Source organism: Canis lupus, chromosome 32 (genome assembly GCF_003254725.2).
Source record: "Canis lupus dingo isolate Sandy chromosome 32, ASM325472v2, whole genome shotgun sequence".
Taxonomy (NCBI): domain Eukaryota; kingdom Metazoa; phylum Chordata; class Mammalia; order Carnivora; family Canidae; genus Canis; species Canis lupus.
Genome location: NC_064274.1, coordinates 649,296 through 675,832, shown reverse-complemented (window position 1 = coordinate 675,832; position 26,537 = coordinate 649,296). Strand labels below are relative to the sequence as shown.

The window sequence follows — 26,537 nt, the reverse complement described above, 5'->3', positions numbered from 1 at the left end:
GATGACATTTGACCTCTTTCCATGTCACTACTGTTCCCAATGGCTTCTACAATGGTGAATCCTTTCCAGAAGGTTTTTATTTTGCCAGATTCATCAGAGAAATCACTATCTATGGCAGCAGTAGCCCTACAAAATGTATATCTTAAGTAAAACAAACTGAAAAGTTGAAATTACTCCTTGATCCATGAACTGCAAAATGGAAGTTGTAGTAGCAGGCATGAAAACAATTTTAAAAGCCTTGGGACTTTCAGAATGGTAAATGAGCACTGGCTTCAACTCAAATCACCAGCTACATGAGCCGCTAATAAGAGAGTCTGCCTATCCTTTGAAGCTTTGAAGCCTGGTATCAACTTCTCTCTAGCTATGAAAGTCCTAGATGTCTTCTTCCAGGAGAAAGCTGTTTGGTCTATACTGACACTGTGTTTAGTGTAGTCACTTTCATTAATTACCATAGCTAGATCTTCTGAATAACTTACTGCAGCTTCTATATAAGCACGTGCTGCTTCACCTTGTACTTTGATGTCATGGAGATGAGCTTCTTTCCTTAGACCTCATAAACCAACATACAGCAGTTTCCAACATGTTCTGCAACTCACTCACCTCTCCCAACCTTCATAAAATTGAAGAGAACTAGGGCCTTGCTGTGGGTTTAGGCTTTGGCTTACTAGACTGTTGTGGCTGGTTTGATCTTCTATCCAGGTAACTAAAATTTACTCTGTATCAGCAAGAAGACCATTTCACTTTCTTATCATTCGTGTGTTTACTGTAGTAGCACTTTTAATTTCAAGAACTTTTTATTTGCATTTACAACTTGACTGATGAAAAGAGGTCTAGCTTTCAGCCTATCTTAGCTTTCGACATGCCTTCCTCACTAATCTTAATCAGTTCTAGCTTTTGATTTGAAGTGATAGACGTGTGACTCTATTCACCTGAACACTTAGAGGCCACTGTAGGATTAGCAATTGGCTTAGTTTCAGTAAGTTGTGTCTCAGGGAATAGAGAGGGAGAGGGAGAGAAATGGGGAACAACAGAGCAGTCAAAACACAAAAAACATTAAATTCACTGTCTTATATAGTGTCTTATATTCGCTGTCTTATATAGGTACAGTTCATGACTTCCCAAAACAATTACAATACTAATAACAAATATCACTGATCCCAAATCACTGTAACAAATATAATAATGAAAAAGTTCGAAATATTACAAGAATTACCAAATGTTACACAAAGACACAGTTAGTAGATGCTATTGGGAAAATGAGGCTCAACACAAGGTTCCCACAAATCTTCAATATGTTAAAAAAAAAAAACCATGGTATTTGCAAGTGTAATGAAGTGAAGCTCAATAAAATGAGGTATGCCTGTATCAATCAAAGACTTAGGTAGACTATATAACAGTGCTAATAATATTTGGAAATAGGTATTTGACTGTAACTCAGGGTTCCCCTATGTTTTAATCCTAATGTATCATTTAGCATAACTGATTATTATATATTCTTCATATCTCAGCATCAACAGACTGGTTTACTTATCAGAGAGAGACTTTTTTCCAATCCAGAAGCACTGCATGAGATTCTGAGGTTTCTTGTTTCTTCATGCTTCCCCTTCTTTGTCTATTGCAAATATCAGATTTTCCTGAGATCACAACTGTCCTCAACCTACTCTTCCTTGTCAAAGGACAGATTCAGGTACAGGTCTACAGTGGCTAGTGGCTAGAAAGAGAAAAAAGGGAAGTTTCATCAACACCTTATGACTCTGAAAGACACTATTATTATTTAATGGCTAAGATCCATAGTGCTCTTGGGCTTGAATTTCAGGTACCCTAGATAATAACTATGTTCTGTAAGCCAAGAATTACATAAATATATTTATTAAGATTTATTTTACTTGACCTCATGTGACATATGGAATCTAAAAAAACCAACCAAGCTCACAGATGGCCAGACATGGAGGTCGGGAGGTTGGGGAAATGGTAGAAGGGAGTCAAAAAGTATAAAATCCCAGTATAAAATGAGTCATCAGGATGTGATAAGTAGCACGACAACTATAGTTAATAATACTATATTGCATGTATGAAAGTTGCTAAGAGAGTAGACCTTAAAAGTTGTCACAAGAAAAGAATTCTGTATGTATTGTGGCAGACATGAATTAGACTTGTGGTGATCATTTTGCAATATTTATAAATATTAGATTATGTTGTATATACCTAAGACTCATAAAATGTTGTATGTCAATTATACCTCAACTTAAATATTCACATATATTTGGAGAGAGTAAAGTTTTATGCAAAGGAATTAGGAGGAAATAGATAAATCAAAGTTACCATCTTGGACGGACCTCTCAAGTTTAATAATTACACCATCATCTTAACATCTATAAAAATGTAGGTTCTGATTTCCTAACCCAGAACTCACAGATTTCCTGATTATATTCACTTTTGCTTACTTTATTAGTGTTAGTGCTACTTATCCAACTCATATTTAACTAATGGTTTATTTGGTATCCCTCATCTCTCTTCATCAGACATGTAGAAATGTGGCAGTTTTCCAACTTATATTTACATCGTTTGCTTGTTTTTTTTTTTCTCAAGTAAATTCCTCTAGCCTTAATGCTACCGAACTTCATTAATTCATTTTTTAAATGTCAAAGTCATTTAGTAGTTTGAGTTGTCCACACAACTAAGGATCGCCTGAATATGTAATGGGAGTACTGAATGGCAAGTAAAAGCATTTATTTTTCTCCTGAGGTATCTACAAGTAGAAAAATCATTTGAGGGAGCACCTGGATGGCTTAGTCAGTTAAACATCTGCCTTTGGCTCAGGTCATGATCCTGGGTCCTGGGAACCAGCCCCCCCCCCCCCCCCCCCCCCCCCCCCCCCCCCCCCGTCAGGTTCCCTACACAGCAGGGAGTCTGCTTCTCCCTCTCCCACTGCCCCTCCCCCCTGCTCATGCACTCACTCGCGCGCTCTCTCCCCAGTAAATAAAATCTTTTAAAAAAATCGAGAACTGAGATTGTAAGCTAAAAGCCAATTCAAGTTTTTAGAGAAAATAAATAAAAAAAAAAGTTTTTAGAGAAACAAAAGTTCAAAGGTTCAACAACCATCTCTCAAGCTTTGAAAATGAAGAAACAACCTTTTAAAAAATAAATTTTATAGATATTTTTAAAAATTCCATATTATGATCAATACAATGAAGAAACAGAAAAAAACTGGGAATGTGAATAAAAATTTTAAAAAGAGCAAGAGAAAAAAAGGACAGTAAGAAAGCTAAAAGAACTTTGGCCTTTGGACTTCCAAAGCAAATGTCTGCAGTTAGCTTTTTCCCCTGCACCATGAATCCAAAGACAACAGAAGTCATTATTGCTGTTTACAAATTTTTACTCAAAACATAATGAAAAATGCCCCAACTATGGAAAGAAAAACAAATGTAAGCTGCTTCTGCAACAAAGACTACATAGTTGCTATTTTTGTCTATATGTATATAGGTAGGAAATTCCTGCTCTTTTTCTCACCTTTTAAATAACTAGTTTTTCTTTTTTTTGCCCCAGATAACAAAAGAAATGAATTTTTCTAAACAAATGTAGACAGTGATTAATTCCTAGAATTACAAGGCTCAGTTAACAGTTAATATAGGCAATTTATCAACTTTCCTCTTTCACTAAAACAATCTTTCTTCAGAGTAATATGCACCTTGTAGAAACCTCTACCTCTGTCAGCTTCCTATAACGAAGCTCAAGTTCAGTCTCTACATTATCTGGTAACCAGACTAAAGTAATTCATTCAAACTTCCAAGGCCCTATCTACAGTACTCCACACGTCATAATCTTCCTTCATTTTAAAAAATACAAAGAAAGCCATTGTTACAATGGCTACCAAGTTGGGTTTAAAATAAATAGGCAATTTCAATATTTAAGATGAAAAGGGCATTCATTCGGTGCCTGGGTGGCCCAGTTGGTTAAGCATACAACTCTTGTTTTCAGCTCAGGTCATGATCCCAGGATCATGAGATCAAGCCCTGAGTCAGGCTCTGTGCTCAGTGCTGAGTCCACCTCTCTCCCTCTGCCCCTCCCCCAGCTCACACACATGCTCCTTCTCTAGAATAAATGAATCTTAAAAAAAGAAAAGGAAAGAAAGAAAAGGGCATTCATGTTAATTAAAGCACACAGAGAATAACAGCAGAACTTCTTGGTGAAATTCTAAATGAAGTTTGATTCTAATTTTATTGTACAGGCTGCACCTGTTACTTACGAGCAATTAACACTACAGCTGACCCTTGAACAATGCAAAGATTAGGGGCACCGAATCCCCACACAATGGAAAGTTTGTGTATGATTTTTGATTCCCCCAAAATTTAGCAGTCTGCTGTTGATCAAAAGCCTTACCAATAACATAAACAGTTGTTTAACACATATTTCATTATATACAGTATTCTTATAATAAAGTAAGCTAGAGAAAAAATGTTAAGAAAATCATGATAAAATGTATCTACAGTACTATATCTATCAAAATATAACCACTATTAGTGGACCCACACAGTTCAAATCCATGTTGTTCAATGGTCAATTGTATTCACAAAGGCTTCTTGTCAGAAGACCATCTCAGATGAGTTTCCCTAGTTCCAACACAGTTGTTATCCACAACAGCATGCCATGAAAACAAAATATTGCTGAAGCTCAGCTCTGAATATCATGGATGAAAACCAAAGAGGGCTGCTATCAATGTTCAAGGGTAAGTATTCCCTGAAAGATTAAAAAAACCTGGTTAACAGAGATTGCCTCAGGGAAGGATAGACCTATTTTTGCTAACTCTCAATCTTCCTTTTTTCTGAGAGAGAAAATTGGTATGTAACATTATGTAAGTTTCAAGTGTACATCATAATTCGATATCTGTATGCACTACATCAAAAGTCTAGTTACCATCCATCAGCATATAATCAACCCCCTTCTTTCATTTCACCTATCCTCCAAATCCCCTCCCACTCTGATAAACAATCTGTTCTCTGCATTTGTTTTTGTACTCTTTTTTTCTTTAGATTCCATTCATGAGTGAAATCATTTGGTATTTGTCCTTCACCCATCTGACTTATTTCACTTAGCATTCTACCCTCAAAGTCCATTTGTGTCTTCACAAACAACAAAATTTCATTCTTCTTTATGGCTTAGTAATACTCATAATCACACACACACACACACACATACACATATATATACCACAACTTTACTCATTCACCTATCAAAGGCTATTTGGATTATTTCCATATCTTGGCTATTGTAAATAATGGTGGAATGGATACAGCAGTGCATATGTTTTTGAATTAGTGTTTTCACATTCAGTGGATAAATATCAAGAAATGGAATAGTTGGGTCATACTGTAAATGTATTCTTTTTTCAGAAATCTCCATTAAATGATTTTCAATAGTGGCTGCACCAATTTACATTCCCACCAACAGTGTTTAAGTGTTCTCTTTTCTCCACATCCTTTCCAACATTTGCTATTTCTTGTCTTTTTGATAATAACCATTCTAAAAGTGTGAGGTGATATCTCACTGTGGTTCTGATTTTCATTTCCCAAGGAACTAGTGATACAGAACATCTTTTTAGGTGACTGTTGGCCATCTCTGTATCTTCCTTGGAAAAATGCTATTCATATCCTCTGCTCATTGTGCTGATTCCTTTTTTATTTTCATTGTTGAGGTGTAGGAGTTTTTATATATTTTGGATATTAAGCCCCTTACTGGATATTCGATTTGCAAAGATCTTCTCTATTCAGTAGGTTGCCCTTTCATTTTGGGGATAGTTTCCTTCACTGTACAGAGGCTTTTCAGTTTGAAGTCCCATTTCCTTATTTTTGTTTTTGCTTCTCTTGCCTTTGGAGTGAGACCCACAACACATTAAGACCAATGTCAAGGAGCTTACCACCTTGCTTTCTTTCTAGGAATTTTATGTTTTCAGGTCATTTCTGTAATCCATTTTAATTTTTGTGTATAAAGATAGGTCTATTCAGGTCTTCACAAATAACAAGATATCATTCTTCTTTATGGTTCAATATCCCACTGTGTAAATTTCCATTCTAAGCTCTTTCATTCTTTTGCATGTGGCTGCTCAGTTTTCCCAGCACCACTTTTTCTTTTTAAAGATTTTATTTATTCATGAGAGATACAGAGAGAGAGTGAGAGAGAGAGAGGCAGAGACACAGGCAGAGGGAGAAGCAGGCTCCATGCAGGAAGCCCAATATGGGACTTGATCCCCAGTCTCCAGGATCACGCCCTGGGCTGAAGGTGGCGTTAAACCACTGAGCCACCCGGGCTGCCCTCCCAGCACCACTTTTGAGGAAAACTATCCTTTCTCCATTGTATGTTCTTGGCTTCCTGGTCACAAATTAATTACCCATTTACATGTGGATTTATTTCTGGGTTCACAGTTCTGTTTCATTAATCTGTGTGTCTGTTTTATGCTAAAACCATACTGCTTTGATTACTATAGCTTTATGTTATAGTTTGAATTCAGAAAGCATGCATCCAGCTTTGTTCTTTCTCAAGATTATTTTAGTAATTTGATATTTTTTATGGTTCTATACAGATTTTTTAAAAAATATTTTTATCTATTCATGAGAAACAGAGAGAGAGAGAGGCAGAGGGAGAAGCAGGCTCCACGCAGGGAGCCTGATGCAGGACTCAATCCTGGGTCTCCAAGATCCCGCCCTGGGCTGAATGCGGCGCTAAACCACTGAGCCACCGGGGCTGCCCTCTATACAGATTTTTAATTATTTGTTCTAGTTCTATGAAAAATGCCATTGGAATTTTAATAGGAATTACACTGAATCTGCAGATTTCTTTGAGTAATATGGACATTTTAACATTATTAATTCTAACCCATGAGCACAAATTATCTTTCCATTTATTTGTGTCTTCTTCAGTATTTTTCAAAATGTCTTATACTTTCATTGTATGGGTCTTTTACCTCCTTGGTTAAATTTATTCTGAGTTATTTTACTCTTTCAACGCAATTGTAAAAAGGATTGCTTTCTTAATTTCCCTATCTAATAGTTTGTTATTATGGTATACAGAAATGTCACCTATTTCTGTGTATTGACTTTGTATCTTCTAGCTTTACTGAATTCGTTTATTCTAATAGTTTTTTAGTGGAGATTAAGGATTTCTATATATCATGTCATCTGCAAAGAGTGACACAGTTTTATTTCTTCCTTTCTCATCTGGATGACTTTTATTTCTTTTGCTTGCCATATTGCTGTCCCCAAGACTTCCAATACCATGCTGAATAAAAGTGGTGAGAAAGCACATCTTTGTCTTGTTCCTAATCTTAAAGTAAAAGCTTTTGAGCACTGAATATGGTATTAGCTGTGCAGTTGTCACATGTGGTCTTTATTTCACTGAGGTATGCTTCTCCTATACTACATTGTCAAGGTTTTATTATAAACAGATGTTGAAATTTGTTAAATGTTTTTTTACATCTATTCACATGACCTTATGGTTTTTACCTTCCATTTTGTAATGCAGTGTATTTGCACTGATTGATTTGTTGATGTTGAATCATTTTTGCATCCCTAGAATATGGCAAGGATTCTTTTAATGTCTTACTGAATGTGGTGTGCTAATTTTTGTTGTTGAGAATCTGTGCAGCTATGTTCATCAAGGATACTGGCCTTTCTTTTTTTTCTTTTTTTTTTTTTTTTTTTTTTTGTGGTGTCCCCGTCTGATTTTAGTGCCCAGGTAATGCCAGCCTGATAAAATGAGTTTATTTTTATTTATTTTTTAAAAGATTTTATTTATTTATTCATAAGAGACAGAGAGAGAGAGAGAGAGAGAGAGGCAGAGACATAGGCAGAGGGAGAAGCAGGCTCCATGCAGGGAGCCCAGTGTGGGACTCAATCCTGGGACGCAGGGAGCCCAGTGTGGGACTCAATCCTGGGACTCCAGGATCACACCCTGAGCCAAAGGCAGATGCTCAACAGTTGAGCCACCCAGGCATCCCATAAAATGAGTTTAGAAGCATTCCTTTCTCATCAATTTTTTGGAAGAGTTTGAGAACAATAGGTATTAAATCTTTTTTGCAAGTTTGGTACAATTCACCAGTGAAATTGTCTGGTTCTGGAATTTTGTTGGGAGGTTTCTGATTATGATTCAATCTTTTTACTAGAACTCTGTCTTTTCAGATTTTCTACTTCTTTATGATTCAGTCTTGGAAGATTCTGTTTCTAGGAATTTATTCATTTATTCTAGGTTGTCCAAGTTGTTGGTATATAAATGTTCACAATACAGTTGATCCTTGAACAAAAATGGGTTTGAATCATGTAGGTCCACTTATACGTGAATTTTTTTTCAATAAAAATAATGCAGTACTATAAATGTATTTTCCTTATAATTTTAACATTTTATTTTCTGTAGCTTATTTTATTGTAAGAATACAGTATATACTAGATATGACATACAAACTATGCTTATGTTATCAGTAAGGCTTCCAGTCAACAGTAGCTATTAGTAGTTAATTTTGGGGAGAGTGGAAAGTTATATGTAGATTTTTTACTGTGCAGAGAATTGGCGCCCTTAACCCTTGTGTTGTTCAAGAATCTACTGTAGTTTGTCATGATCTTTTTTTTTTTTTAAGATTTATTTATTTATTTAGAGAGAGAAAGAAAGAGGCAGAGACACAGGAGGAGGGAGAAGCAGGCTCCATGCACCGGGAGCCCAACGTGGGACTCGATCCCGGGTCTCCAGGATCGCGCCCTGGGCCAAAGGCAGGCGCTAAACAGCTGAGCCACCCAGGGAATCCCCTGTCATGATCTTGTATATTTCTGCAGTAATTTCTCCTCTTTCATTTCTGATTTAAAAAATTTTTAGTTCTAGTATAGTTAACATACAGAATTACATCCGTTTCATTTCATTTCTGATTTTACTTATTTGAACTCTTTTTTACTTGGTGAATCTAGCTAAAGGAATTTTTTTTTTAATCTTTTCAAAGAACCAGCTCTCTTAGTTTCACTGATCTTTCGATCTTGTCTTTTTTAGTCTCTATCTTATTTCTGCTCTGATCTTTATTATCTACTGCCTTCTACTAACCTTTGGCTTCATTTGTTCTTTTTCTCATTCCTAGTTGTAAAGTTTTATATTTATTTAAGGTTTTTCTTGTTTCTCGGGGTAGGTCTCTAATACTATAAACTTCCCTCTTAGAAATGCTTTTGCGGCACCAAAGATTTTGGTCTATCATATTTCTGTTTTCATTTGTCTCAAGATATTTTTTGATTTCTCATTTGATTTCTTCATTACCCACTGATTGTTCAGTAGCATACTGTTTAATATCCACATTTCTGTGGTTTTTCAAGTTTTCTTCTTCTAAGATTAGAGAGAGAGAAAGAGAGACATAAAGATTGAGGGGAGAGGCAGGAGAAAATCTTCAGGCAGACTCCCTGCCAACTGGGGAGCCCAACATGGGGCTTGATCCCATGATGAGATCATGACCTGAGCAGAAACCAAGAGTCAGATACTTAACTGACTAAGCCACCCAGGTGCCCCTCCAATTTCCTCTTTTAATTGATTTCCAGTTTCATACCACTGTGGTTAGAAAAGATGCTTGATAGAATTTCAATCTTCTAAATTTGTTAAAACTTGTTTTGTGGCTTAATATATGATCCATCCTGGAAAATGTTCCTTGTGCACTTGAGAATAATGTGTATTGCTACTTTAAGATGACATGTTCCGTATATATCTTTAAGTCCATCTGCTGTAATCTGCCATGGAAGGCTGATATTTCCTTATTGCTTTCTGTCTCACTGATCTATCCAGTGATATAAATGGAGAGTTAAAGTCCCCTACTATTATCTATGGCTATCCATTTCTCCCTTCAGGTCTGTAAAGATTTGCCTTATATATTTTTATGCTTCTATGTTGGGTGCATATATATTTATGCTATTGCTTCTTACTGGATTGACCCCTTTATTGTTATGTGATGCCCTTGACTTTTAGGACAGTCTGTAATAATTTCTTAAAAAATCTATTTTGTCTGATATAAGTATGGCTATACCAGGTTTCTTTTGATTTCCATTTGCATGGACTATCTTTCTCTATCCCTTCACTTTATTCTCTGTGTCCTTACTTCAGAAGTGAATCTCTATGTAATAGGCAGCATACATAGATGGGTCTCATTTTTTTAATCCTTTCAGCCACTATTTATCTTTTGGATAATTCAGTCCATTTATGTTTAATTATTGAGAGGTATATAATTATTGCCATTTTGTTAATTGTTTTCTGGTTGTTTTTATAGTTCCTCTGTTCCTTCCTTCCCTTTCTTCCCTTGTCATTTGATGGTACTCTTCACTGTTGTATTTTGAGTCCTTTCTCATTTTCTTTAATGTATTTACAATGTTTTGCTTCTAATTATCATGAAGTTCACATTTAACATATACACACACACACACATATATATATATATATGACAGTTGGTTTTACCAGGAATTTTAATTTGAACACATTACAGAACTTTATGTTTTTATTCATCTTTCATGTTTTATATTCCACATTTCACATCTTTTTATTTTATGTATCTCTTAATTATTGTAGTCTTAGTTAATTTTACTATTGTCTTTTAAAATTCATACTTCCTTTAGAAGTTATTTACCACTATCTTTACTGTATATTGACCTTTTCCAGTGATATTTTTATTTTTGTATGCTTTTTTAAAGATTTTATTTGAGAGTGAGCAAGAGAGAAGGTGAGAGAGAGGACAAGTGGGGAGGAGGGGTAAATGGAGAAGCAGACTCCCTGTCTAAAGCCTGACATGGGACTTGATGACAGGACCCTGGGATCATGACCTGAGCTGAAAGCAGATGCTTAACTGACTGAGCCACCCAGGTGCCCCGTATGTTTTCTTGATATTAATTAGTGCCATCTCTTTTCACTTTAAAGCTTCTTTAACAGGTCGCCTGGGTGGCTCAGTGATTGGGTGGCTCAGGGTATGATCCTGGAGTACTGGGATCGAGTCCCACATTGGGCTCCCTGCAGGGAGGCTGCTTCTCCCCCTGCCTGTGTCTCTGCCTCTTTCTGTGTGTGTCTCATAAATAAATTAACAAAATAAAATCTTTTAAAAAGAAAATAAATAAATAAATAAATAAATAAATAGAAAATAAAGTTTCTTTAGCATTTTTGTAAGGCCAGTAGTGATGACTCTCTTAATTTTTTGTTTATCTGGAAAGCTCTTTAGATCTCCTCTTTAATCCTAAATCATAACTTTGCCAGTTAGAGAATTCTTGGTTGGAAATTTTTTCCTTGCAGCACTTTGTGTATGTCATGTCACTTCTTTCTACTCTGCAAAGTTTCTGCTGAAAAATCTGCTGACAGCCTTAAGGAATTTCCCTTGTATATAACAAGTTGTTTTCTCTTGCTGCTTTTAAGATTCTCTCTTTAACTTTCACAATTTCTATTATAAAGTATCTTGGTGTAGATCTTTCAGGGTTCATCCTATTTGGAATTTTCTGGACTTCCTGAACTTGAATGTTTCCTTTTCCAGAATAGGAAAGTCTTCAGCCATTATTTCTTAGAGTAAGTTTTCTAGCACTTTCTCTCTTTCTCTTTTCCTTCTGGGACCCCTGTAATGCAAATGTTATTCCTCCAGATGTTGTTCCAAAAGCCATTAAGGTAGCTTTACTTTTTAAAACTTTTTTTTTTGTTGCTCTGTCTGGGTGAGTTCCCCTGCTTTGTCTTCCAGCTCACTGACATGTTCTGCTTCATTTAATCTGCTATTGAACCCCTGTAATAAAATTTTTCAGTTAAGTTACTGTATTTTTCAGCTAACTTCTGTTTAATAGTTTCATTTCCTATCTCTTTGTTGAAGTTCTTACTGTGTTCACCTATTCTTCTCCCAACTTCAGCATGCATCTTTATAATCATTACATTGAACTCTTTATTGGGCAGATTTCTTATCTCTGTACATGAAAGTCTTCTTCTGAAGTTCTGTCTTGTTCTTTCATTTGGATCACATTCCTCGGTCTCTTCATTTTGCCTGAATCTGTGTTTGTTTTTATGTATTAGGCAAATCAGCTATCGTTAAGCCTTGAAGGAGTAGTTTTGTGTAAGAGCTATCCAATGGACTGAGAAGTGCTATCCTCTCTGTCCACCCTTGCCAAGGACTCAAGGAGCATCCCTCTGGGAGCTGTGCGCAGCCGCCTGCTTTGGTGGGGTCACAACATGAGAGTAGGTGCAGCTCTGCTGGTCTGGCTGTGATGCAAGACTGCAGTGCATCAATGGGCATGGCCCTCAGCAGGTTGTGAACTCCAGAGCCAAACGCCTAGTAGAAGAGTTCCAAAATGACAACTGGTGGTGCTGGCACCACCACGTTAGAAAAAGATTACAAAAATGACACCTACCAGTGTCTCCATCCCAGCAGAGTCCCAACAAGTTCCTGTCTCTCGGGTAGACACTTCAAGATTAGTAAATGAATGTCCTTCACTTACAATTTAGGTGTTTTCCAAACTGGTATTTCTGTACTGGGTCCAATGACCAGGGAGTGTATGTATAAGCCATTTAACAGCAAGTTCTTGGGTCACCTGAGTGGCTCAATCAGTTAAGTGACTTCAGCTTGGGTCATGATCTCAGGGTTCTAGGATTGAGTCCCATATTTGGCTCCATGCTCAGTAGGGAGTCTGCTTGTTTTTCTCCCTCTGCCCGTCTCATACCCCCTGCTTGTCGCGCTTTCTCCCTCTCTCAAATAAACAAATAGAATAAAATTTAAAAAGTCAAGTTTTTCTCCATTCCCTACAGTTCTATGGCTTTCCTGAACATAATCCCTGTTGGTTTTCAAAGCCAGGAACATAGAGGGCTCATCTTGTCTATGCAAGTTGGGGTGCCTAATATGCAGCAGAGACCCTTGCTTCTCAAAGAGAAGTTCCATATTTTTGAAATCCTTCCTGGTTGTGGATTGCTGTGTCTGGGATGGGTTTTTGGTGTGTTGTTGTTGGTGGTGGTGGTGGTTTTCTGCAAGACCATGTCTCTGCCTCTCCTACCTGTTTCAATGCTGCCCTTTTAGTCTCTGTTGAGGAGGTTCTGTTCATCTGGTTTGCAGGTCCTCTTTTAGAGGAAATTATTCCATATGTAGCTGTAAATCTGTTATGTCTGTGGTAGGAAGTGAGTTCGGGATCTTCCTACATGGCCATCTTGAACTTGTCTCTTTACGAACTATTTTTAAGCCATATCTGGGAGTGGGGGTGGGGAGGAAGAGATGAAGTGGGAAATGCATGCAAATATGCAGGAGCACACTGAAAGCCAGGATGATGCAATGAATTTCTGGATCCAGAATGCCTCAGTTTAATCCCAACAGTCATTTTATAGCCCGAACAACCATGTGACACTGGAGATGTTTTTTACTTCTCTGTATCTAGTTTTCTAATCTGTCAAATGCAGAAAATAATAGTTCCCCTCACAGAGTTATTGAGAGGAATCAGAATTAAAATAAACACAGAGTCTTTACTTACATACTTATATAGTAGGCACTATGTAAGCATTAGATATTATTTTTAACTTTCTTTTGCTTTGTAATCAGTATATTAAGGAGACATTCATACATTTCAATTGCTAAATTCTGATTCCAGATTTAAGCTTGTGAACATGACTTTTAAACATACAATTAAAGCTATTCATCATAATTTGCTATACTATCAAAATGAAATTACAGTTACTTCAGAGCAGAAGTTCAATGGTTTAAAGTAAGCCTGTCACATACCTAGAAGACACCTTCCTGTCTCATACATGCAAATTAACTCCTCCACGTAAATGTCTCTTCACTCTAAGTTACCCTGGCTCCTGAAGTCACTACTCTGAAGTTTATCATGGTCCAAAGAGAAGGAAAAAAAGTGTAACCAGGACTGAAATATATATATATTTAAAAAAAAAAAGATGGCACAGAAGGGAATGCAATTCTACAAGTGCAAGCCCTCAAGCAGCAGCATATCATAAACCACTTCTTTAGAGGTATCCTTTCTATCACTGATACCACAGGCCAAATTACATAGCATGCCATCTTCAAGTAACAGTTGAGGCAATAAAATGCAGAGGCATCACAATGAATCCTACTTAACGTAACTACAGACCAACAGCTCTCTACAAATTAATAAATTCTTTGTCTGATTGCCAATTAAATACAAGTTTTAACTTCATAGCTTAACAATTAAGGGTCATACACTGAAGTCAATACATACACCTAGCATTTCAGTCTGAACTGTTTCATATACATAGAGCTGCAATCAATTACAAGGTATGGCCTAACAAACGCTAAGGGAGATTTTTTAAAAGTAGTTTTTACAGTATTAAACTTATCTTGCACACTGAAGTCATCATACATACAGGGCAAAGTCAGAGCTTTTATATTTGAGTTTATTCTTCATTTAACTTTTAAAACACTACTATAGTTGAATATTAAAACAAAAACAATAGCAAGTAGTGAGCTATGATTATAGTCCTTCACTCATCCACTACTGCATATAAAATGCCAGCAGCAGTGTTATTCACCGGCCCCATTAAGAAGTCTGACACTGAACACCACCCCTAGGATGATGTTCATCATCCTTATATGCTTCCCCATTGTAATGGCGCCATCTCTCCTGATTGGGATCAAAGTCCACAAGTTCTACCTGGTCCATTTCATCAGTCTCTTCTACTTCCTTCCTCTCAGGTAGGAGTTTTTCCAGCAAAGAAAGTTTATCAGGAGAGAGAAAGCCGTTCTCGGGGAAGTTCACCTTAAATTCGATGATTAGGCGACCCTTCTCATATGGTCTACGATAAATTGGCATGCCTTCATTTAGCACACACTTGATATCCCCATGCTTGACAATCTGACCTGGATGAGAGGTGATGACGATGGTTCGGTTGTCAAGAGTAGATATCGGCTTTTGAAAGCCACACAGGGCTTCAACCAGCTATATATCCATACACATGAAAAGATCTTCTCCTCGTCGAGTAAAAACAGCATGGTCCTTCTGATCTAAAACAATGATAATATCTCCTGGTTCCAGTCCTGGTTCTTGGTCTCCCTCACCATGGAATGTTATCTTCTGGCCATCTTTCATGCCTTTGTCAATATGCACTTCTAGAATCTTCTTCTCTCGAACTATCTTCCTTCTGTTGCAGCTTTTACATCTATCTTTAGGACTGATCCGTTCCCCATGGCCCTGGCACTCCATGCACACAGACTGAATTTGCTGAACCATTCCAGGTCCTATCTGATGAATTCTTATTTGCATTCCAGTACCTCGGCAATTGGGACAACATTCGACTGCTCCTTTCTTACCACCTCGCAAATTTATCGCAAATCACATTCTTTTGCAGAGCTAGTTTTCTTGTTGTGCCATTATATAGATCTTCTAAGGTTACTGAGAGCTGATGTACAACATTTTTACCTCTCCGTTCTCTCTGCATCCTGCCTCCTCCTCCAAAAAACATATCAAAGATGTCCATGGGGGAGCCAAAACCACCACCAGCTCCACCTTCTTTAATTGCCTGTTCTCCTCCTTTGTCATATAATTCCCTTTTCTTTGCATCGGAGAGCACTTCATAAGCTTGAGAAATCTGTTTAAACTTCTCTCCTTCATTTGGATTCTTATCAGGGTGGTACTTCAAGGCCAGTTTTCTGTAAGCCTTTTTCAATTCCTCCTGGGTGGCATTGGGTTTGACCCCCCAAAACATCATATAAGTGGTTTCTTTCACCATTTTCTACAGCCAGTGAGAGGGCCGAAGCCGGTGTGGGGGAGCGGGAAGGAGCGCGTTGCTGGGCGCAGCTCGGGCAGCCGCCGCTCCTCCTCATCTCACCGAGCGTTCTGGAAAGTTCCCTATTTTTAACTTTTTGAGTTCATTTTAGACTTTCAGAAATTTGCAAAAATAGTACAGTGTATACTTACCTCACTCATTCTTCTTCCCCTACTGTTACCATCTTATATTACCATAGTACAATTCTCAAGAACAGAAAATGAACACTGGTACAGTATTAACTAAACTACAGACTTTAATTTCACCAGTTTTTCCACCAATGTCTTTTTAAGGATCTCCTCCAAGATATACATTGTATTTAATTATTTCTTCTTAGTCTTCCCTAGTCTGTGTTAATTCTTTAAGGTAGGGCAGCCCAGGTGGCTCAGCGGTTTAGTGCCGCCTTCAACCCAGGGCATGATCCTGGGGATCCGGGATCGAGTCCCGTGTCGGGCTTCCTGCATGGAGCCTGCTTCTCCCTCTGCCTGTGTCTGTCTCTCTCTCTCTCTCTGTCTCTCATGAATAAAATCTCGAAAAAAAAATTCTTTACGGTAGACAGACATAATAGCATTTGGTAGACTTTTTCTGCCAAAAAAATGCATAACCTCATTATGAGAAAACATAAGAATAAGCCAAAACTGGAACATTCTATAAAATAATCAGTATTCCTCAAAAATGTCACTATTATTTACAAGAAGGGACAGGACCTGGGATGATGATACAGGTAGCAATTAGGGCTACCAAAACTCTCAGAAAGGTTTAGAATATAGATTAAAGGAGAAAGATAGTGGGATGAAGGGATGACAATAAGGAGCAGCACTGTGACAGTTAACATTGTGTCCTAAAACAGTTTCATCACCTCCCTTCTCTTTCTCTGTTTCCCCTAGAAGATCTAATAAGACCTTTATTAGGAGAGGGATTGCTCTGCTGGCTGCCTATTGCACTGACTTTAACTATTGCCTAAGACCAGTAATCAGCTGTCCATCTCAGCTAACTGTAGAAAGAACATAGGCTTCTTTCCCTTTTTCTCTATACCTGGAGCAAGCAACAGTTGTTCTGAAGTTTTCTAAGAGTCACTACTGACAGGATGGGGAAATAGAGAATAAATATTACTAACAAAGGGCAAATTTTAAGAAGTCTCACAATATAAATTAAATGGGGTTCTAGAGCTTTTAGACCTTCTCAAGCTTTCCTAACTGCTCTTTCACCAGGACCCTCAGATTCTATTTATCCAAATTATTCCATACGTAGTCTTCTACTCCAATCTTTTGCTGAGTTTTCTATTTTCTGGGATGCTTACATCTGGGAGTTATAAATACTTTATAAAGTTATAAAGACTTTATAAAGTTATAAAGTCCCTGATGTTGCCTTTCACTCCCCTGCTTCATCACAGAAGGAGCAAACTGGAGTGTCCTTTATCACTGCTGCTTTCCCAGTTCTGCTACTAAAGTGTTGCTAAATGTGTTAAATGCTTTGAAGAAGAGTTACATAATCTTTTGAAGCCTCATTTTCTTCTTTAAACAGTAGATGGTGGTGCCCTTTCTTACAGAATTAATTTGATGACTAGTGAAACAGCATGTACAACAGCATATGCCAAGCATCCAACAAATGATGGCAGTTGTGGTCTCTATCACCCATTCTATTACCAGCATATATTCAGTCCACAATTCAAGGTCAACAGAACCTAGAGCTGAGGAGTGTACCATGTTTCCCTAAAGTACCTCCTAGTACTTACCTACACCCACGTTAAAAGTAAGAATGGGGAAGTAAGAAACACAGAAAGAAGCTAGGTTACATATATGTGTAAGATGGAACCAGAAATTTAGGAAATCTTAGAAATAAGAAAATGAGAGTAAGGTTTTGCTGGCTTTTTATTAAAAGGGAAAGTAGCATTCAGCATAATGTGCAAGATAAAAATATATATAGCCTATCTAAATATTATAAGTTGTTTTTGTTTTGAATCTGAAAGTCATTTATTCTAAGTGTTAAAATAATATTGTAACAAAAAAATATCCTTCCAGTCCTTTTGTTTTTATAGTCTTGACTATATCTTATTTAAAACATTACACTGATTAACCTTTAGTTGTAACTGGCAAATCACGTGTACCGAAATGCTCCTTATAAATGGCTATTTTCTTATCCTACTAAAAAATGCATACAAATAAATCCAATGTAGGTTCATACCTTACATACATAGCTCCTCTAACATTCACATGCAAGACTCATCTCCTCTCCAGGCATGATCCTTTTGTGTATTACTCTTTTTCCAACGAGCCCTGAAATAATACCAGCCAGATCTATTTTCCTCTCTCTCCAACTTCTCTGAATACCACGGAAGTAAACTAATGATAAGTGAAGCTACTGCATAATTTTCCCTTTTGTTGAATGAAACTTCCTTCAATTAGTTGTTTGTAAAGTTGCTCACTGCTAATCTTTCACATGCTTCTATCCCTCTAACAATAGACATGCTGTTTCTCAACTTGGAAAATTAACATGAACATCCACATTGACCTGGCAGTTGTAGACTGCAGTTATTTTCCAGGCAGGCAGTTTGAAGGCCATGCACAAAGCTGCCTTTGTTGTGAGAAAAACTATTTCCCTGAGGTTTATGGTGATATTAAAGCTGCTTTGTACAGTCCACTGCTCCTGGCTCAATACATCCTTATAGTAGCATTCTGTGAGGAAAAGAGGGTTTATCTATTTACTAATGTAACAGAACTTGATTGTTTCTTATTCTGTGTTCTAAATTTTAACATATGAAGTTTTAAAATTTTACCTAAATTTTAAAAGGAAGTAATTAATTTTAAACCCAATGTCCTTTTTTTCTTTCTGAATTATTGTGAAAACAAATCAGGTAGCTTTCTCTTTGACACTTGTTAATTATAACCTAATAAAATTAAGTTGGCAGTAAACCTGGCAAAAAGTAACGAGTCAAGGCAAGTAAATTTGGTCCTAGATAAAATGAGCAATATTTATATTCTATACTTTGTCAGGTCTAAAAAGCAAATAACGATTGTTATTTGATAACTCTCATTCCAAAAGGATAAAAATTAAGTTTTCTTTTCAGACAGGGAATGGTAGATCAAAATTCTGAGTAATTTCCAAGAAAATGAAAAAGCTGTAATTCAATAAATCACCTGTAGCTTAGCTATTCCAGGAAATCCTCTACTTTGCAATAAATTTAATTAAGACAATGGGAAACCACCATTTGACTCCGTGAACAAGACACAGACAGCCTATGTCTAACCAGCATGAATAGATATGGTTAAAAAGCAAAGTAAATTTAACTACCAGTAACTATTTTTCCAATCTTTAATCACTGAAAGCTAAAAGCTTATTTCTTTTCTTTGTGCTCATCTTTCAGATATCTCTCCTTTAACGTCAGAAATTTGGTAGAGTTCAGGGGTATCTGGGTGGCTCAGTTGGTTAAGCATCTGCCTTCATCTCAGGCTGTGATCCTGGGTCCCTGAGATTGAACCCCCTCAGCAGGGAGTCTGCTTCTCCTGCCTCTCTCTGCTTGTGCTTTCTCTTTTGTTCTCTCTCAAATAAAATTTTAAAAAAAGGTTTCCCAGGCAGACAGAAGTTAAAGGAATTCATGACCACTAAATCATTCTACAAGAAATGTTAAAGGGGACTTTTTGAGTGGAAAGGAAAGATTGCAAGTGAGAGGAAGAAAGGTATGAAGCACAAAAGTAGTAAAAAAAAAAAAAAATACATGTGTCTGTTAAAATAATTAAAAGAACTCACAAAAATAAAAAAATAAAAAATAAATAAAAGAACTCACAAAAATAAAAGGATGTAAGTAAAGTATGAGACCATATGCCTAAAATGTGAGGGGCAGGAGGAGAGGAGTAAAGAATAGATTTAAACTTAAGTGACCACCAACTTAATATAGAGTATTATATAGAAGCTGTTGTGAACAAACCACAAATCAAAAACCAGTAATAGTAATGCAAAAACTAAAGAAAAAGGAATCCAAATATATCACTGAAGAAGGCCAACTAACTATAAGAAAGCAAGGAAAGAAAAGAACTATAAAAACAACCATAAGTAACAAAATGGCAATAAATGCAGGTCTATCAACAACTATTTTGAATGTAAACGGACTAAACGTGCCAGGGGACACTGGGGTGGCTCAGTCAGTTAAGTGTCTGACTCTTGGTTTCAGCTTAGGTTGTGATCTCAGAGTTGTGAGATCAAGTTCCACATCAGCTCTACACGGGGTGCAGAGTCTGCTTGAATTCTCTTTCCTCCTCCCTTTGCCCCTCTCTCCACTCTGCAAACACTCTCTGTGAAATAATCTTAAAAAAAAAAAAAAAAAAAAAAAGGACACAGGGTGACAGATTGGATTAAAAAAGACAAAACAAAAAACCAAGAGAAGCACCTGTGTGGCTCAGTGGTTGAGTGTCTGCCTTTGCAGGTCATGATCCCGGGGTCCTAGGATCAAGTCCCACACCGGGCTCCCCACAGGGAGCCTGCTTCTACCTCTGCCTGTGTCTCTGCCCCTCTTCTCCATGTCTCTCATGAATAACTAGATAAATCTTAAAAACATACACACAAAAATAAAAGACTCATCAGCAAGAGTGGGGGAAGATGGTGGCAGAGTAGGAGGACTCTATGGGCTCACCTTGTTCCACAATACAACTAAATAACTATCAAATCATCCTCAATACCCCAAAAATCCATCTGAAGACTTACAGAACTCCACAACTAAAGGTAGAGAAAGCTATGTTAAAGAAGGTAGGAAGTGCAAAGCCAGGTTTGAGAAAGAAAATGGAGCATAGCTGCCATGGTGGGGAGGTAGTTCCAGTTGTGGAGAAAGGCAAGACACATACTGGCACACAGAGGAGCCCACATAGGGAAGACAATTCCCCAAAGCAACTGGCTTGAAAAGTGAGAGGGGCTGATTTCATGAGTTCTTGCAGCCAACAGGGTTTAAAACCTGGATTTTTTTTTTAATAACTAAGTTTTTATTTGACATCGGATTTCAATTTCCTATATTTGCATAATAATTAAAACTGACTTCTCATGGTGAATTATTCACAACTGCATGCTAGCACAACTGATACCCATTTCATTCTCCACTTAAAATCCAATTCTTGCTTTGTCATAACACCAGGAAGGAAAGAGCTGCTGGTCCTTGAGAGCAAAATGAGGATGTGTGTACATAAAACATGGTGGGTTCTCCTTACATCATGGTTTGTAGGACAATGTTTGGTTTGGTAAATAAGATAGAAAAGGGTAAGAAGAAAGAATAGGATCTGTTATAAAAGAAACATGAATGCATTTCAGTGATCCACATGGTTTGAACTGCTGAGCCGGTAACCCTGTGCATTCTTTGCCACATAACTGATAGGTGTTAGGATCCAGAATCTGAGGGTGGAAAGGAAGGTACCATTTAGCCAGCCCCACCTAGTTTCTGGCTAAGGAAAAGGTTCAGGGAACTTCGGTGAATGGCTACACAGGGATAGACACTCAGGCTTTCAGACCCAGATCCTTAGTACTTGGTGTAAACTCATTTCCTGGTCCTCTGCATAAACTTGAGGTATGTTAATCAATTAAAGCCTGGGGAAAAAAAAAAAAAAAAAAAGCCTGGAAATTTAAAGGTCAGTAGTGGGTTTGGCTCTGGGAGAGCCCAGAACATTGGGACTGCTCTTGAGGAGAAGGCAGGTCAAATGGCCGGGGGACATAGAGTGGAAAGAGCGATCTGAAGCATGCCTGGGGCATACAGTGAGGAGGTTATTCACTCATCTCAGAGAGTGTCCCAGAGAGGTAGTGCACATGGATGGACTCCTCTGAGAACAAAAGAACTGGCTGGTGCTATTTCTCTTCCTCCATCCTTCAACATAACCACAGGACCCATCTGCAGAATCAACATAGCACCAATACTCGCTACCTAACTTCCTTACATCAAGTCCCAGCCTCCTGCACTCCAGTGGAACTGCCCTTTAAAGCCATACTCACCTACCTCAGTGGCAGCACAGTGTGGAGGGGGGCCCTCCCCCACAGGACTTGTCCAACCCTCTGCCAACACCATGTTTCCCAACCCAGGATTTTTGTGAGGCTTTGGTTCTGATGGTGGTAGCAACAAGCAAACAAGAGAACACCTACTAAAAACTCACACCAGTCAGGCCAGGGATGAAACGCTGCCCACAACAAGCAAAGAGAAACTCTGCAGATGACTGGCCTGAAGGATAAAAGAGCTAGTTCACAACAGCATGCAGCACATATTGGAGACACTCTCTGAAGTGCCAGGCCTTGGAGAACAGGGGACACTATACTGCAGGACATACAGGACTACTTCATCATAAGACCATTACCCTCAAGAACAGGAAAGGTAGCTGACCATCCTATAACACAGAAACAAGCACAAAGACTTAGACAAGAGGAGAAGGCAAAGGAATATGTTTCAAATGAAAGAATAGGACAAGACCATGGCTAGAGATTTAAGCAAAACAGATACAAGTAATGTACCTGATAAAAGAATTTAAAGTAACGATCATAGAGGTGCCTGGGTGGCTCAGTCAGTTAAGCTTCTGACTCTTGATTCAAATCCAGATCACGATCTCAGGATTGTGAGATTGAGCCTCACATCAGGCTCTGCACTGGGCATGGAGCCTACTTTGGATTCTCTCTCCTGTCCCCACCCCTCTAAATAAGTAAGTAGTGATCATAAAGATACTCATTGGACTTGACAAGAGTAGAAAATATCAGTAAGACCCTTAACACAGAGATAAGGAATAACCTAGCAGAGACAAAGGTTCATGATACAAAATGAGAAACATGTTTGGTGTAATGACCAGCAGCACAGGAATGAATTAATGATCTGGAAAACGGAGTAATGGAAAGTAATCAAGCTGAACAAAAGAGAAGAAAGAATTATGCAAAACAGGTACAGACTTAGGGAACTCAGTGATTCCATCAAACACAATATTTGTATCATGGCATCCCAGAAGATGAGAAAAGGGGGAAGAAACATTTAAGAAAATATAGCTTCCCTATTCTGGGGGAAGGAAACAAATATCCAGATCCAGGAGGTAATCAACAAAATCAACAAGAGGAGATCCACACCAAGAGATATTATAATTAAAATGGCAAAATGTAATAGAAACAGTCAAAATTTTAAAGCAGCAAGACCCATAGTTACATACAAGGAAGTCTCATAAGTCTATCAGATTTTTCAGCAGAAACTTGGCAAACCAGAAAAGAATAGCATGATATATTCAAAGTGTTGAATGGGAAAAATCTGCAGCCAAGAATATGCTATTCAGCAAGGTTTTCAGAATAGATGGAGAGATTAAAGAGTTTCCAAAACAAAAATGAAAGGAGTTCATGACCATAAACTGACCCTAATTATTAAAGGGGATTCTGAATGGCAAGACCAAAAGTGACAATATGGAAATAGGAAACACAAAAGCAGCAAAAATGAATATTTCTGTAAAAAATCAGTCAAGGAACTCACAAACTAAAAGGATGTAAAATATGACACCATACACCTAAACATGGGGGAAAAAGGAGTAAAAACGTATTTGTATTCAAAGTTAAAAGACTGTCATATAATATAGATGGTTATATACAGAAGAGGTTATATACAACTCAAATGATAACCACAAATCAAAAATCAGTAATAGAGATGTAAAGAATAAAGAAAAAGAAATCCAAATATATCATTAGAGAAAACCAGCAAACCATGAAGGAGAGAAAAAAAAGAAAGGATTGATAGAGTAGGCAGTCAGTTAGACATAAGCTGGAGGCAAAGGTAGTGATAAATAGCTGACACATTAGAAGCCTCAGCACAATATCCTGACTGGTAGCTTTTAATATCCTGTCTTACTGGCTTCCAACACCCTGGAGGTGACAAACAAGAGCCACAGATGCAGAACATGCACTCTTCTCTTTAATCTCTACCCCAGAAAACTCGTAACTTCATTTATAATATATTTACATTGTGGTTTTGACCACCCCCCATGGGAGAAGGAAGATGGCCAGGACAGTTCCAGCAAGAACCTTGTGGGGCCAAAAACTCCCCCTCTCAACCAAAAGGAGGAGTCTCTTAGATGACAAGAAACAACTTCAGTTGGGACTTCCCTAGCAATGATCCATAACCTCTCCAAACATAAAAAGAAAAAACATCCATCCCTAAGCCCAGTGCAGTTGCCACCCTTGGGCCTACTCACTCTCCCACCTTGACTGTGTATCATTCTCAATAAGCTGCTTTGTGCTTGCTTGCTACTTTTCTTCTGGTTGTCTTTGAGTGCATATCCTCATGTAAATCTCTCATGGGGAATTCAAGAACCAAAACTTCCATTCACACAACATAGACTCTCCCACTGGTAAGGTCTTCAGAGGAAAATTGAGAAACCAAAAACAATAAAATGACATAATTCCATAAATGTAATTCCATAATCTTTAAATGTAAATATCCTAAGCACTCCAATCAAAAGACATATAATGACAGAATGGATAAAAAAAAAAAAGTAAGACATCTTTGTGCAACCCACAGGAGACTTATTTTAGACCTAAAGACACCACAGATTGAGAATGAGAAAATGGAAAAAACATCTATCATGCAAATGGATGTAAAAGAAAGCTGGAGTAGTGATACTTAAAATATATTTTAAAACAAAGACTGTATGAAAAGGCAAAGGACACTACATATTAATAAAGGAGAAAACCAAACCAGAAGATATAACATCATAAATATTTATGCACCCAACATAGGAGCACCCAAATACATAAAACAAACAAAATAACTGATAGCAATACAATCATAGTAGAGGAATTTAGTACCCCACTAACATCAATGGACAGATATCCAATCAGAAAATCAACAAGAAAACAATGGCTTTGAATGACACACTAGACCATGTAAATCTAATACATATACATAGAACAGTCCCATCTTAATACATCAGAATACACACAATTTTCAAGTGCACACAGAGCAAGTCCTAGAATATTAGGCCACAAACCAAGTCTATACAAAATCAAAAAGATCCAGGATGCCTGGGTGGCTCAACGGTTGAACACCTGCCTTCAGCTCAGGGCGTGATCCTATGGTCCCAGGATTAAGTCCCACATCGGGCTCCCCAGAGGGAGCCTGCTTCTTTCTCTGCCTGTGTCTCTGCCTCTCTCTCTCTCTCTCTCTGTGTCTCATGAATAAATAAAATCTTTAAAAATTTTCAAAAATATTCAAGTCATACCATGTATCCTCTCTGACCATAATGCTATGAAACCAGAAATGAACCACAAAATCTGGAAAGACCACAAATATATGAAGGTTAAATTGCATGCTACTAAATAATAAATAGGCTAACCAGGAAATCAAGAAAGAAACCAAGGATAGAAACAAATGAAAGTGAAAACACAATGGTCCAAAAACTTTGGGACACACCAAAACTGTTCTAAGAGGAAAGTTTAGAGCAACACAGGCCTATCTCAAGAAGGAAGAAAAATCTCAAATAAATAATTTAAGCCCCACATATAAAGATGCTGGATAAAGAACAAATAAAAACCCAAGGGGTATCCCGTGTGGCTCAGTGGTTTAGCGCCGCCTTCAGCCCAGGGCCTGATCTTGGAGACTCGGGATCGAGTCCCACATCAGGATCCTTGCATGGAGCCTGCTTCTCTCTCCGCCTCTCTGCCTCTCTCTCTGTCTCTAATAAATAATAAAAATCTTTAAAAAAAATTAAAACAAATAAAAACCCAAAACCAGTAGAAGGAAACAATAAAAATTAGAACAGAAATAAATGAAATAGAAACCAAAAAAATAACCCCAAGAGAACAGATCAACAAAATTAATAAACCTTTTGCCAGACTCAGCCAAAAAGAAAGAAAACTCAAATAAACAAAATCACAAGTGAAAGAGAAAAAATAACAACGGACACCACAGAAATACAAAAGCTTGTAAGAGAATATTATGAAAAATTATATGCCACCAATGTCCCCACTGCATCAGGAAGAAACAGAAAATTTAGACAGATTACAGCAATGAGATTGAATCAGTAATCAAAGAATTCCCAACAAACAAAAGTCCAGGACCAGACGGCTTCACAGGAGAATGTGAATTCTACCAAACATTTACAGAAGAATTAATACCCGCTTTTCTCAAATTATTCCACAAAATACAAAAGGAAGGAAAAGTTCTATTCTCATTCTATGAGGCCAGCATTACTTGGATACCAACCAAAACCAGAAAAAAAACCACTACAAAATAAGAGAACTGCAGGCCAGTATCTCTAATGAACATAGATACAAAAATCTTCCACAAAATACTAGCAAACCCAAATCCAACAATATATTAAAAAACAATCATTCACTATTATCAAGTTGCATTTATTCCTGGGTTGCAAGAGAGTTCAATATTGGCAGTCAATTAATGTGGTATATCACGAATCCATAAAAGAAAAGGTAAGAAACGTATGATCATTTCAACAGATGTAGCAAAAACATTTGACAAAGTAAAACATTCATTCGTGATAAAAACCCTCAACAAAGTAGGTCTAGAGGGAACATACCTCAATGTAATAAAGACTTTGTACCCCCCCCCCCAAAAAAAAAAACCACACAAAAAACAAAAAAACCCACACCTAACATCAAACTCAATAAAGAAAAACTGAGAACTATCCCCCTATGGTCAGGAACAAGAGAAGGGTATCACCTCTAACCAATTTTTTCAACACAGTACAGGAAGTCCTAGCTACTGCAATCACAACTAAAGAAATAAAAGGCATTCAAATTGGTAATGAAGAAGGAAAACTCTAATTGCAGTTGACATGATACTATAGATAGAA

The 26,537-nt window shown here is 37.5% G+C and overlaps 1 protein-coding gene and 1 pseudogene across 11 annotated transcripts in view; both read right to left on the bottom strand.

Annotated features, from left to right (window-relative positions):
* ART3 (ADP-ribosyltransferase 3 (inactive)) overlaps positions 1–26,537 on the bottom strand; it is a 205,710-nt gene that overhangs the window by 78,453 nt on the left and 100,720 nt on the right. Inside the window, exon 1 of one of the 11 annotated variants that reach the window (XM_025427723.3) lies at positions 17,929–18,002. The exons of the other annotated variants lie outside the window; for them this stretch is intronic. The gene's annotated coding sequence lies outside the window, so the exon portion shown is untranslated. Of the gene's footprint in view, positions 1–17,928; positions 18,003–26,537 lie in introns of those variants that run through there. 11 annotated transcript variants of the gene reach the window in all.
* Positions 14,356–15,723, bottom strand: LOC112647083 (dnaJ homolog subfamily A member 1-like; annotated as a pseudogene).